The sequence below is a fragment of the Morone saxatilis genome, unplaced genomic scaffold (assembly GCF_004916995.1).
Source record: "Morone saxatilis isolate NCDOM2014 unplaced genomic scaffold, NCSU_SB_2.0 Contig4, whole genome shotgun sequence".
Classification (NCBI taxonomy): Eukaryota; Metazoa; Chordata; class Actinopteri; family Moronidae; genus Morone; species Morone saxatilis.
Window position 1 is genome coordinate 14,609,463 of NW_023339984.1, and position 10,988 is coordinate 14,620,450.

The following is a 10,988-nucleotide window of genomic DNA, read 5'->3' on the forward strand; positions in this document are numbered from 1 at the left end:
TGTGTGTGAAAGAGTGTGTATACATATGCCTTGCATGTAACGAACAGTAAGACAGAGCGTAAAAGACTGCGAAAACCAACAACAGTTCTTTTTTTACAATGTGTGGGCACATGTTTAAGAATGAAAAGTGAATGGGTGTGAGCCTCTGTGTCCATATGTATTTGTTTGAGATAAAAAAGCCAGCACATCTCCAGACGGACCCAAGCCTCCAGCTGAGATGGTTTAGTGGGCGGTGAGTCTACGGTAATATCAAGCACAATAGGCACTCTAAATGTTTGTGTGTACATATTTTTTCTCATCGCTATAAGCACAACAATAAAAATCCCTGTTTTGCATTTTTTTTTCGTCTGTGTGGGCATGTTAACATTTGTATTGTTTAATGGGAATCTATTGTATCTCGGTGTGTGTTTGAGTGTATTCACTCTTATCTGTTTTGCTTTTGTTTGTTTAAATGACTGTAGGCATAAATTAATTGTCTATGTGTGATTGTGTGCAAACATAATACTTAATTCAGATTATTCAGGTGTCGTGTGTGTGTGGGGGGAAGAGTCATTGTGTTATCTGCAAGTCCTCATACCTAAAGAGAAAAAAAATAAAACATGTTCTCTCAGCCTCTACCAAACAACAACCCATGTACAGTGGTGGGTGACGTACTCCAATTTTTACTTACATTTAAGTAAAAGTAGAATAAGTACTACAAGGTTAAGCTACTTATGTATATTACCGTGTAGCTTAATCCATAATAATATACCGTAATTAATTAGTTAATTTATATTTTGTATTAAAGTACCAGGATTTAGTGGCATCTAGTGGTGAAGTTTTAGATACAACTAACTGAACACCACTAGGATTGTACGGAAGACTGCAACTCCAACAATCAAATTACGTGAAATGTTCAATGTTATTCATTGTATCAAAATGTTAATTCCTCATGTAGTAAGTCAAATAATTTGAAGAAATGTTGCACTAGAATAACACTTAACTAATTTATTTTGTATATAGATTAAGCAAACGAGATACAGCACATTAATTATTCAGCTGAACATTGGAGGCTGCCATGTTAGCTTTTTTCTTTATGCCAAGCTAATCGTATCTACTTATAAATGGAACAAAAGAAATGAGAGTGGTATTGATTCATGTAACTGCGTAAATGACTATTTCCCAAAACACTGAACAATTTCCTTTGTGTTTGGTTAATTATAACTACATATAAGATGGTTAAAAGACGCTAATGCTGTCTATAGATTGAAGATGGGATAGGAACTGAGACCATTCTGCTGCAGCTTCTCACTGGGCCAGGACAAATCCTTTCTTCAGAAACAGAAAGCTCACAGTATATATCTTTGGCAGATTAACGACGGCTGCAAACCACGCTTTCTATCAGGGTTTATGGATTATTTGTCTTGGCTACGTCTATGCTGGAAAAAACAGGACTTTGTGCAATACAAAGTCAATAAAACAGAGTAGTGGTGGTTAAATAAAAGCCTCTAACGGTGTTCCTGTATACATGATTCTAAATAATGGTAAACATCTTTATTATGAGGGTTGAAAATCAGCGAATCTGTGCTTTAAAAATGCAAGAATGCAATGAAAACAACTTGAAATAAGAACAGATGATGAGGAATTATATGTGTGTGTTTATCACCTTTGCACCGCTCAGTGTGTAATAGACAGACGGCTTCTTATCGCCTCCTCTCAGGGAGTGCATCAACATAGTTCACAGGAAAACTAAACAGCACCGCAGGCGAGCGATTTAACCGGTCTGATAAAGCAGCAATACATCACAGAGAGGGAGTGAGAGGAGGAGGAGGAGGACGAGGGGGTAGAGAGAGTAGGAAGGTTAGATAAAGAAAGAATTGGAGAGATTAAAGGAAAAGTAATTGAGGAGAAACAGACTGAAGGGAAGAGAAATAGCCACCCAAAATGTAACCAAAACTCCACAGGACAGTAACGAGTTAATTATCTTCTTCCTTCTATCCATGTAGTTTTAGCTTTAAACCTGGTGTGAAAACACACAGTTCATTAGTTTCAAACCAAACATCACAATCTGTGGTGTGCAGAGTGTGTGCACGCGTCTCAGAGAACCAATCGCATCATCTGTAGATTATAATTGGTGCTGTGACTGTAAAACATTCTCCGCCCAACAACTTAAAGAGAGTCACACGGATACGGCTGGAGACTCACAAAGGATCACGCAGCAGAAGCCTACTCAAGGCACAGATGTCGCCGCCACCGCTTTTTGCTTTTCACCGCGGGGACAAATTGCTGTCGTGCTCGTGTTTGTTTAAGTCATTTCTGCTCGGCGAGATAAAACAGTCGAGGTTGGCAGCGAAATGGGACGGAAGGATTTTCTTCTTATTAAACTGCCCTGCAAAGGCAAACAGCCCTAACTGCTCTTTTGTGTGGTTTGAAGAACATTCAAGGGTTTGCATTTCATATCCACCAGCTATAAATGTCAGTAAATTATTAAATGCCAACTTCTGTGACAACAATACTTCTTTTTCTCAATTTCACTATGCATACACATGTGCTTCTTTTGATTTATAGGAAAAAATTAAACAGATCATAGTAGCTCCTGCTTGCACTAAAAGGTATGTGGAAGTCATTTTGTTTGTGTTTTGCTTTTCCTGGGATGACTAACTTTTTATATTATTTCGATCACTTCTCATTTTTTTTATTGGAATAAATCCACTCTGTTATTTACGATTCGTGCAGTGTTTTCAGTTTGATATATTTTTACTCCAGTAGTTATTTTTTCAGACTTGCTATACAATTACTTTTACAATGTGTAACATTTAATTTAACTTTTAAGTTGCCTCCTGCCTACCTGCTGTTATTGTTTATAACAGGTAGGACTTGACTACAGTCAGCAAGGCTAGCATTTTCCTGTTGGTCAACAATCACTGGCAAGCTAATAATACAATGTCTTATTGATCACAATGGCTGAAAAATTTTAAATGTATCCCCTGAAGCGCAGCAGGAAGAGCCCACACATAACAATCATTTAAAACAGAAAAAGTTGAATGAAATGACTACATGCCTGAGTCATTGTGGGATGTAACAACATGTTGGATGTATGCATCAGCATAAGTTATTTAGCCACAAACTTTAAAGCTAAGACGACAATACTGTGAGAAAACGGTGCAGCGACTTAAAAGAGCTGCAAGGACAACCCTGAAGCTCCTCCAGTTGGAAATAATGAGCACTTTGAGCCCCGTAAGGTGTTACATATAAAATGTGCATGAAAGTGCAACAAGAGAAATGACAGAAATGAGAGGCAGTGAGAGACAAAAGTGCAACTGCGGCAACAAAGAGAAAGCAACAGAGGGTAAAGAGATAGAAACACTGTCATCCCGGTATCAGTATATCCGGTCACTTACTTCTCCACGCCTCCCGATCGATGTGCCTGAACTTTGCCGCTGTTTTCCATTACCGCCGGCAGTGACCCTTTCTGGCGTTACTCCTCACTTTCTCTCCCGCTGTATCAATCCCTCTGTCATCTGTCACTCCACACCTCCGGATTGAGGTATCAGCATCATCCATCTGCCTGCAGAGAAAGAGGAAGGGAGAAAGAGAGAGGAGAAATAAAAAGAGACTTTGACTTTTGATGCTCTTTTGTGAAACATTTCTGATCAAAAGTGAGGTTAGAAGTGACTGAAAACATCCTGGAACCACAGTGGCTCCTACACACACCCACACACCAGGAACAACAGCAACACAACTGAATGTACCGTTAATCTTTGGTTTCTTTCATCCAACACAGCCACACTGGCATCAAATAAACACTCTCCACATCATAATTCTTAAATTATCCCTGTTTGTAGCAGCAGGTAAAAACTGGGATACATCAGAAGAAAGAAAAGAATCAATTAGCAAAATATAAAGATGACAAATTTAGTTAAATTAATATAGGATAGACATATGACAAAAATGGTGAAAAGTATGAAAAACACAACTTTAACTTAAAAAGAAAGTCACTGAATTGTTATAGTATGAACATTTGGTAATTCTTCAATGTATGGGTCCATAATTTCCCCAAACTTTTATAGGATGTTTCCTGGAAAAAACGTTGGGATTAATTACAGGGAAAATGTCTATAAAAGAAAAGCTCAATTTAAACCCAAAATATTCATTTATTATTTCTTGGATTATTTGAACTTTTATTCCTCATATATAAATGGACCTGTACTTGTATATTTTTGTATAATTTCTGACTAAGTCGCTGCTCATGGAGGCCTTTCTGTAGTATTAAACTGCATTTGTTGTTACCATGGTCACCATAGTTGTTGCCAAATCAACCAGGGCTGAAAGCTTAAGGATTACAACTTTAAATACTCTCGAGGTTACTCTAGCACATTAATTCACATTGAACATTGTCTTGTTTTTTCCTTTAATTATTAATCACCTGGTTCTTTCCAGAAAGAAATGTCTTGACAGTTATTAGGAAGTTATTATGAAATGATGGACTAAGATAAAGCGTAAAAAAAGGATATACAACCTGACTTTATAAATACACAGATCAGCTATAACATTATGAGCACTGACAGGTGAAGTGAATAACACTGATTATCTGGTTATGATGGCTCCTGTCAGTGGGTGGGATATATTAGGTAGCAAGTGAACATATTTTGTTCCTCAAAGCTGATGTGTTAGAAGCAGGGAATGGGCAGCGTGAGGATTTGAGAACTTTGACCAAGGGCCAAATTATGACGGTTAGAGATGGGTCAGAACATCTCCAGGAACTGCGTCTTGTGGGTGTTCCTGGTTGCAGTGGTCAGTACCTATAAAAGTGGTCCAAGGAAGAAAAAGAACCGGAGAGAGTTCATGGGCAGCCAAGGCTATCATGATGCAGTGAGGAGCGAAGGCTGGCCTGAAACAGTTAATGCTCGGTTCTGATAGAAAGGAGTCAGAACACACAGTGCATTACAGTTTGTTGCGTATGGAGGCTGTGTATGCACATGAAGCTTTGGAGTAACAATCATACCTGTGACTAAATCTGAGAATATGTGATATGGAGCCTGTTATTTGATCAGTTTCTAAAGTTACAGGAGATACTATACCATAATTTGTACATTATTTTCTTTAAATCAAATAAAAAAGCAACTATAGCCTGACAGAAGAAGAGAGTAATTTGTCAGAACTGGCACAGGGTTGAGTTTATACATTTACCCGTGGCAGTTTAATCTCAGGCTGTATGTTTTTCTTTTATACAAACATTATGAGAACACACTGACATGAGGGATTTCAGAGCAGTGCTGTTGCAAGATGCTCGAATCCAGAAGGTGATGCCTGTACACAGAGAGCTCCCTGGTGTGTGACACTATTTGATGCAGGTCTAGCATGAAAACCACACTTTTGTTGCCTGGTGGCAAGCGGTGCCCCCAAAGAGCGGGTTTAGTGTATGTTTATTGTGTTGTGTTGTACTGTCACTGGGGTCATTTTCATCAGCGCAGCCACTAAGCCATGAGGCCACCTCATGGACTGCACAGATGGAGCGTCATTACAGGAACAAGAGGGATGGACTGGGTGGAGTCGGGGGGATGTTGATGGAGACAGTTAAAAAGGAGAAGGGGATAATTAACTAAAAAACAATATAAAAAATCCCAAACTCTCTTGTTTATGTGTTGTTTCTGTAATTCGGTGGCCCTATTGTCACCACTTAAATAAATGAGTGGTAGCAAGATACAACTTCTAATTTATTGATTAAGATCAATCTTTTAAATTGCAAACATTATTTTAAAGAGTTGTTGACAAATAATGTGGAAAAACTAATTAAAACCAGTTATTATTTATGAGTAGCCTATTCAACTTAAAAACTTTATGCTCCCAATTATTAAGTAAGTGGTAATTAAAAGACCTTGTAGAGGAAAAGTAACTCAATGTGGTTTTTTTCAGCTTTTTGTTAAGCCAAAACAGTCGTTTTGAGTGCAGATAGAGTACAGGGGTTACAATTTAAGTAACGTAAAATCCATATACTTTATTTAAAATGTTGATATTTAGCTCCATAACAATAAGTAATCATTGTTTTCATTCACATGTTTTTGTCAGAAGAACAGCAGACAGGCAATGTTAAGTACTTCTTTTTTGGTCCTCATAGTAACTTGAACACATTTCACACTTAAGTACACCTACTTAATTATAATGTAATTCAATACGGCCATGATAAGCTCGCAACAATAACTAAACTTCAAATACAGTCAGAAACGCAGTATTTAGAAAATAATAATTTAATTTAATATATATCTGCTTATCCCATGTAGGGACAACCTATTGTACTATATACAATTATATTTATATATTACCCTTCTTAGCTCCAAGTATTACAGTTGGAAAAAACATCACTAGTAGTAGTAGTAATATAACATGGAACATTAGGCCTAATAGTAAAAATGACTACTACTACTTTACTGGGTTATCTTCTTTCTTTTCTTTCCATTATACTCAGATACTACAGATATTCAGAAGCTTGTAAGCCGTATATTACTGCATGTAAAGTTGATTGGACACAGTTTAATTGGGTAATTTGTGTTTTTACAATAGCCTCCAAAGTCTGGTGGTTGTTGCCAGATTATTTACAACCTCAGACTCTCTCGTTTTTCCGCTTTAACGCAGCTATGCTTCAGGTAATTTAATTTCTCTGACCCTCACTTATTAATCAAAAATGTAAAAAATAAAAAAAAGGGTGTGGGAAAAAACAAGTTGGACACAGAGATGTTCAGATGAGAGTAAGTGTGTAGCAGACGGGGGAGAAGAACAAACAGAGTTAATGAGAAGAGGGATTGTGAGTGAGAAACAAAATGAGTAAATCTTGGAGGCGCTGTGTCATAACTTTTCATTAGAGCGAGGAGGGAAAGTCAACATCACACTTATTGTGCTCATAGTATGAGAAAAGGAGAGTGGGTTTTTTGATTTGTGCAACTCTATTTTCAATAAACAGGCCATCAAATATGTTTACTAAATTAAACTGAAAGTGAGAGAAAGGCATTAAGAGAGATACTGAAAGAGGGTACAAGACAGAAATAATGAGAGAGGAAGAGCAGAAAGACAAGAACAGGAAAACGAGATAAGTTTTCATCTATTTTATTTAGTTTTTATGCATTTGTTCTCAGTTTCCAGACGGAGATCCATGTTGCATGTCAACCTCCTCTCTACAACCATTATGCCCAGCGTTGGGGAGTAGCAATGCTACTTCTACAAAGCTTATTACATTAGCTAATTGCATTATTTTCTACAAGCTAATCTTTTTGTATGATCACACCACATTTCCCTCAGCTGTCACTGTTTTCAGGCTGCTGCTCCCAGTGATTGGAACCAGTTGCAAAAGCTGTTAAAACTGCACATCCTTATTCCATTATCCTCCTATGTGTTAGTTTCCGATTATTGCACTTGCTTTTAAATCTACCCCACTGGAACACAATACCTAGACATATTGTGTACATAATGTTTATACTGTGCTGTTTTAACTCTGTTTAACTGTATTATTTCTCACATTAGTTGTTGGCCAGGTTGTTATTGCGAATGAGAATTGGTTCTCAATTGACCTATCTGGTTAAATAAAGGTGAAATAAAATTAAAACATTTCCAGTAGGTAGTAACTAGCTATTTTTTTCCTAGCAGGGTAGCATGATCAAACAAGACATCTTTACTCTACATTTGATTTTTACTCTTTAACTTCCTGGAGTCAACACTAAAATGTTGAACGGTTGTAAGAATTGTTTTTGAATTTTTATTTGAAATTACCTTTCTGAATAGCTTGTTGTGTAGCTAGTTTGCTACCTTTAATAATGGCGCAGTGCAGCTGTATCTTCACCGCTAGTCACAACCAAACCAAGAAAAACTGCAAATATTTAGAGTTATTATTCCAGGCACATCCTGGAAAACATACTGATTCACGTTTCATTCAGAACCTAACTTGTGCAACAGTTTAATGGAAAATACAGAGAAGTGGGGAGAAAGAGTCAGACAGAGGGTGAGGCAGAAAGAGAGTGAGCCAGAGAGACAAACTGGTAGTAAGAGAAAGATGTACAGTGAGAGAGAGAGAGAGAGAGTCAGAAGGTTGAATGTGTTTAAAGAGTCAAAGCAGCTAAGTTTATCCTCTGCTGGATGATGTAAAGGCCATTAACACAGAGCTGCACTGCTAATGTGATAGCACATAATCCCTCCATCTGTGTGTTTCTGTGTGTGTGTTTCTGTGTGTGTCGAGGGGTGTAGTGGAGGGGTGAGCAAGTGATACTGCAACTCAAAGATATTGTGTCTGTCAACTGTTGTATAGGATTGTGACAAAGTAGGAAGGAAGCATAAAGATGAAGAACAATGTGTATGTGCAGCATGGTGAACAAGCTGCAGCCCCTGATGTGTGTGTATGTATTGGCTGTTTGTGTGTGTTTGTGTGTGTGGGTATGTCGATGTGTCGAAGGAATTACAATTACAGTGTGTAAAATTTGTGCAGACAGATAACAGATCGCAGCGCGTTGGCTCTGAGACACAATGGAGAACAGAACAGAGCGTTCCTCAAATCAGTCAAGAGACCCAAGATTACACACTCAGCCACATACAAAGCCAAAGAGGAAGAGAAAAAGACGAGCCTTCGGGCGCCGCAGAGAGCGAGAGAGACGGACAGAAAAAAAGCGAAGAGAGAAAAAGGGATGAGGAGGGGGGGAGAACTCAAATATTCAAAGGATACATATGATGACAAAGCTAGAGAGACAGAGAGAGAGATGAATGAATGTGAGGGAATGACTGCACCGGGAGGAAAAGAAGGGATGGACGAAGAATATTAATGGTTCACTGTAATAAGAAGTGAGGAAGGAGGCAGAGAAGGTGAGAACGATTAAGGACAGAGAGAGAGAGAGAGAGTTGTGGGAGTAAAGCAAAGAGGAAAGCTGAGGTGTTAAAAGGAAAGTAGAAAGAAGAGCACCATGAAGGAAAGGAGAGAGAAAAGGGAGGGATCCACGAAGGACGGATGGACGTATAGGGAGGAGAAATGAGTAAGAAAAGGACAAAAGATGAAGGCAGTAAAGGTAGAGAAAATGAGAAAAGGAAGAAGAGGAAGGAAGGATATTATTTAAAATGAATAAAAGAGAAAAATACTGGGAAAGAGTGAAGCATTCAAGGAGGGAAAGAAGATAACCCCTTGAAATAAAAGAAGAGAAAAAAGGAAAGAAATTAAGGGGAAAGACCAATGAGTAAATATTAAAGGAGGAGCCACCAGCCAAATGAAGGGTAAAAATGTGCTGGTAGATTTCATTTTCTGTTGAATCTGGCGTCCCCTGTCGCCAAAAGTGGTAGCGTTTCATTGATTTCAAGGGGAATCTGACCCGGTGGCGGGCATTAAGAACAACTATATAGAAATGCAGTCTTCTCACTGATGGTCTCAGGTGTTTATTTATATAGAGGCATTAGTAATACATTTAGACTATTTCAGAACCATTTAAAAACTTATTGTAGTAGGTTTAAATAAATAACATTTCTTCCACCACTGCTTTTTGTAATTCAAAATAAACCATCTTGATTAACATTTGAATGACAAGAGCAACAAAAATGATAGAAATACACCTTAAAATATTGAAACGAGAGTACATTACCACTGCAGTAAGGCAGACTACAAATTGCCTCAACTGTGGTCTCCCAGTTTGACAAAGATATATTGATGTTTAATTGGTGCCTTAAGTGTAGCTTGAGTCTCACTGCGCAATTTGTATTCTTAACCCCTCGAGGGGAGGGGGGGGTAGAACAGGAGGAATGGAGAGAGAGAAGGGTGAGGAGATGAATGCAGGAATAGGAGAGAAATGGGAAAACGTCGCTCACAGTCGATAAGTGAGTTAATGAAAATGGTGCATTTTTCATTGCTATCAGCAACACAAAAAAAGAAAGAAAGAGAGATACACACTCACAAACAGGAATGTAGAACCACTCAAACATGAGTTACACACACATACACACACACACACTTCAGCAAGAGAAACTCATTATGTTTTCTGAAAGACCTCTTGGCTATTAAGGAGAAACAGACCCCCCCCACGCGTTTATCAGTCAGTATCACTCAGCTGAGAGAGAGAGAGAAAGAGACATACTGTAAAGAATGAATGAAACACAAAGGGGAGAGCTATTAATTGAACACATAATTGGAATCAAAAGCACATTCCTGTTGAAAAAGAGATTAAGTAATCCATAAATAGAAAGAGATGAGAGACAGATTACGGCTGAAGTGAATGTAAATCAGAACTTTCCGAACACTAAAGGAAAGGTACATTTCAATAATCTGTTTTCAAAACTTCAAGTGTACTTGCCTAAAATGTCAGCTAATGTATTGTTTTTAAGAAAAAAAGAAATAGAGATGCACGCTGCAGTATGGTAATCCACTACCTAAAGGCGGTGAAAAATGCAAGCAGAAGAAAGTTTCTGGAGGTCGTGGTGAGTAAACAATTTATTTTTTAAAGCTGTTATACAATTAGTTTGATCCATTCGTGAAGCCGCCTGCTCCGAGCCGTCGTCATAATTTATTTAACAGTTGCACTTCCATCTACATTTATCATATAATTTATTCATTGACCAAAACAAGTTGTGCTTCGAGTGAATGTAAATGCTGTTATTGTAGTGTTTGGGAAATTGGACCGGATTTTGCCCGCCCAGCTTTTCTCTCATTTCAAATAATGTACTTGTGAATGGATTTATTTTTGAGCCAAACGCTTTATGATGAGAGAAAACTCAAACTTCACCTGTATCCTTTCCCTTTTATTCTCTGTTAGCATGTTTCTTGAGACTATCGTCGCCACAAAAATGGCTCTTCAGGCGAGTAATCACTCTCCCCTCCTGACAACATGTTTATGGTCAGTAGCAAATTGCCAAGATGTGTTATGCATAGAATGTATAATAGAGGACAAAGCAACCTATTGGTTTGTGGACAACTGTTTTGAAGCCTCAGGTTTAGCAATATGGCCGTCACCATATTGATCTTTTGGAGGCAGAAGTGACCATATTTGGACAAG

General features: G+C 38.0%; 1 protein-coding gene across 1 annotated transcript in view; it reads right to left on the reverse strand.

Moving 5' to 3' along the window:
• The window catches only part of htr2cl1 (5-hydroxytryptamine (serotonin) receptor 2C, G protein-coupled-like 1), a 71,121-nt gene that overhangs the window by 33,757 nt on the left and 26,376 nt on the right, over nt 1-10,988 (reverse strand). Inside the window, exon 2 of the mRNA XM_035675724.1 lies at nt 3,381-3,547. The gene's annotated coding sequence lies outside the window, so the exon portion shown is untranslated. The remainder of the gene's footprint in view (nt 1-3,380; nt 3,548-10,988) is intronic.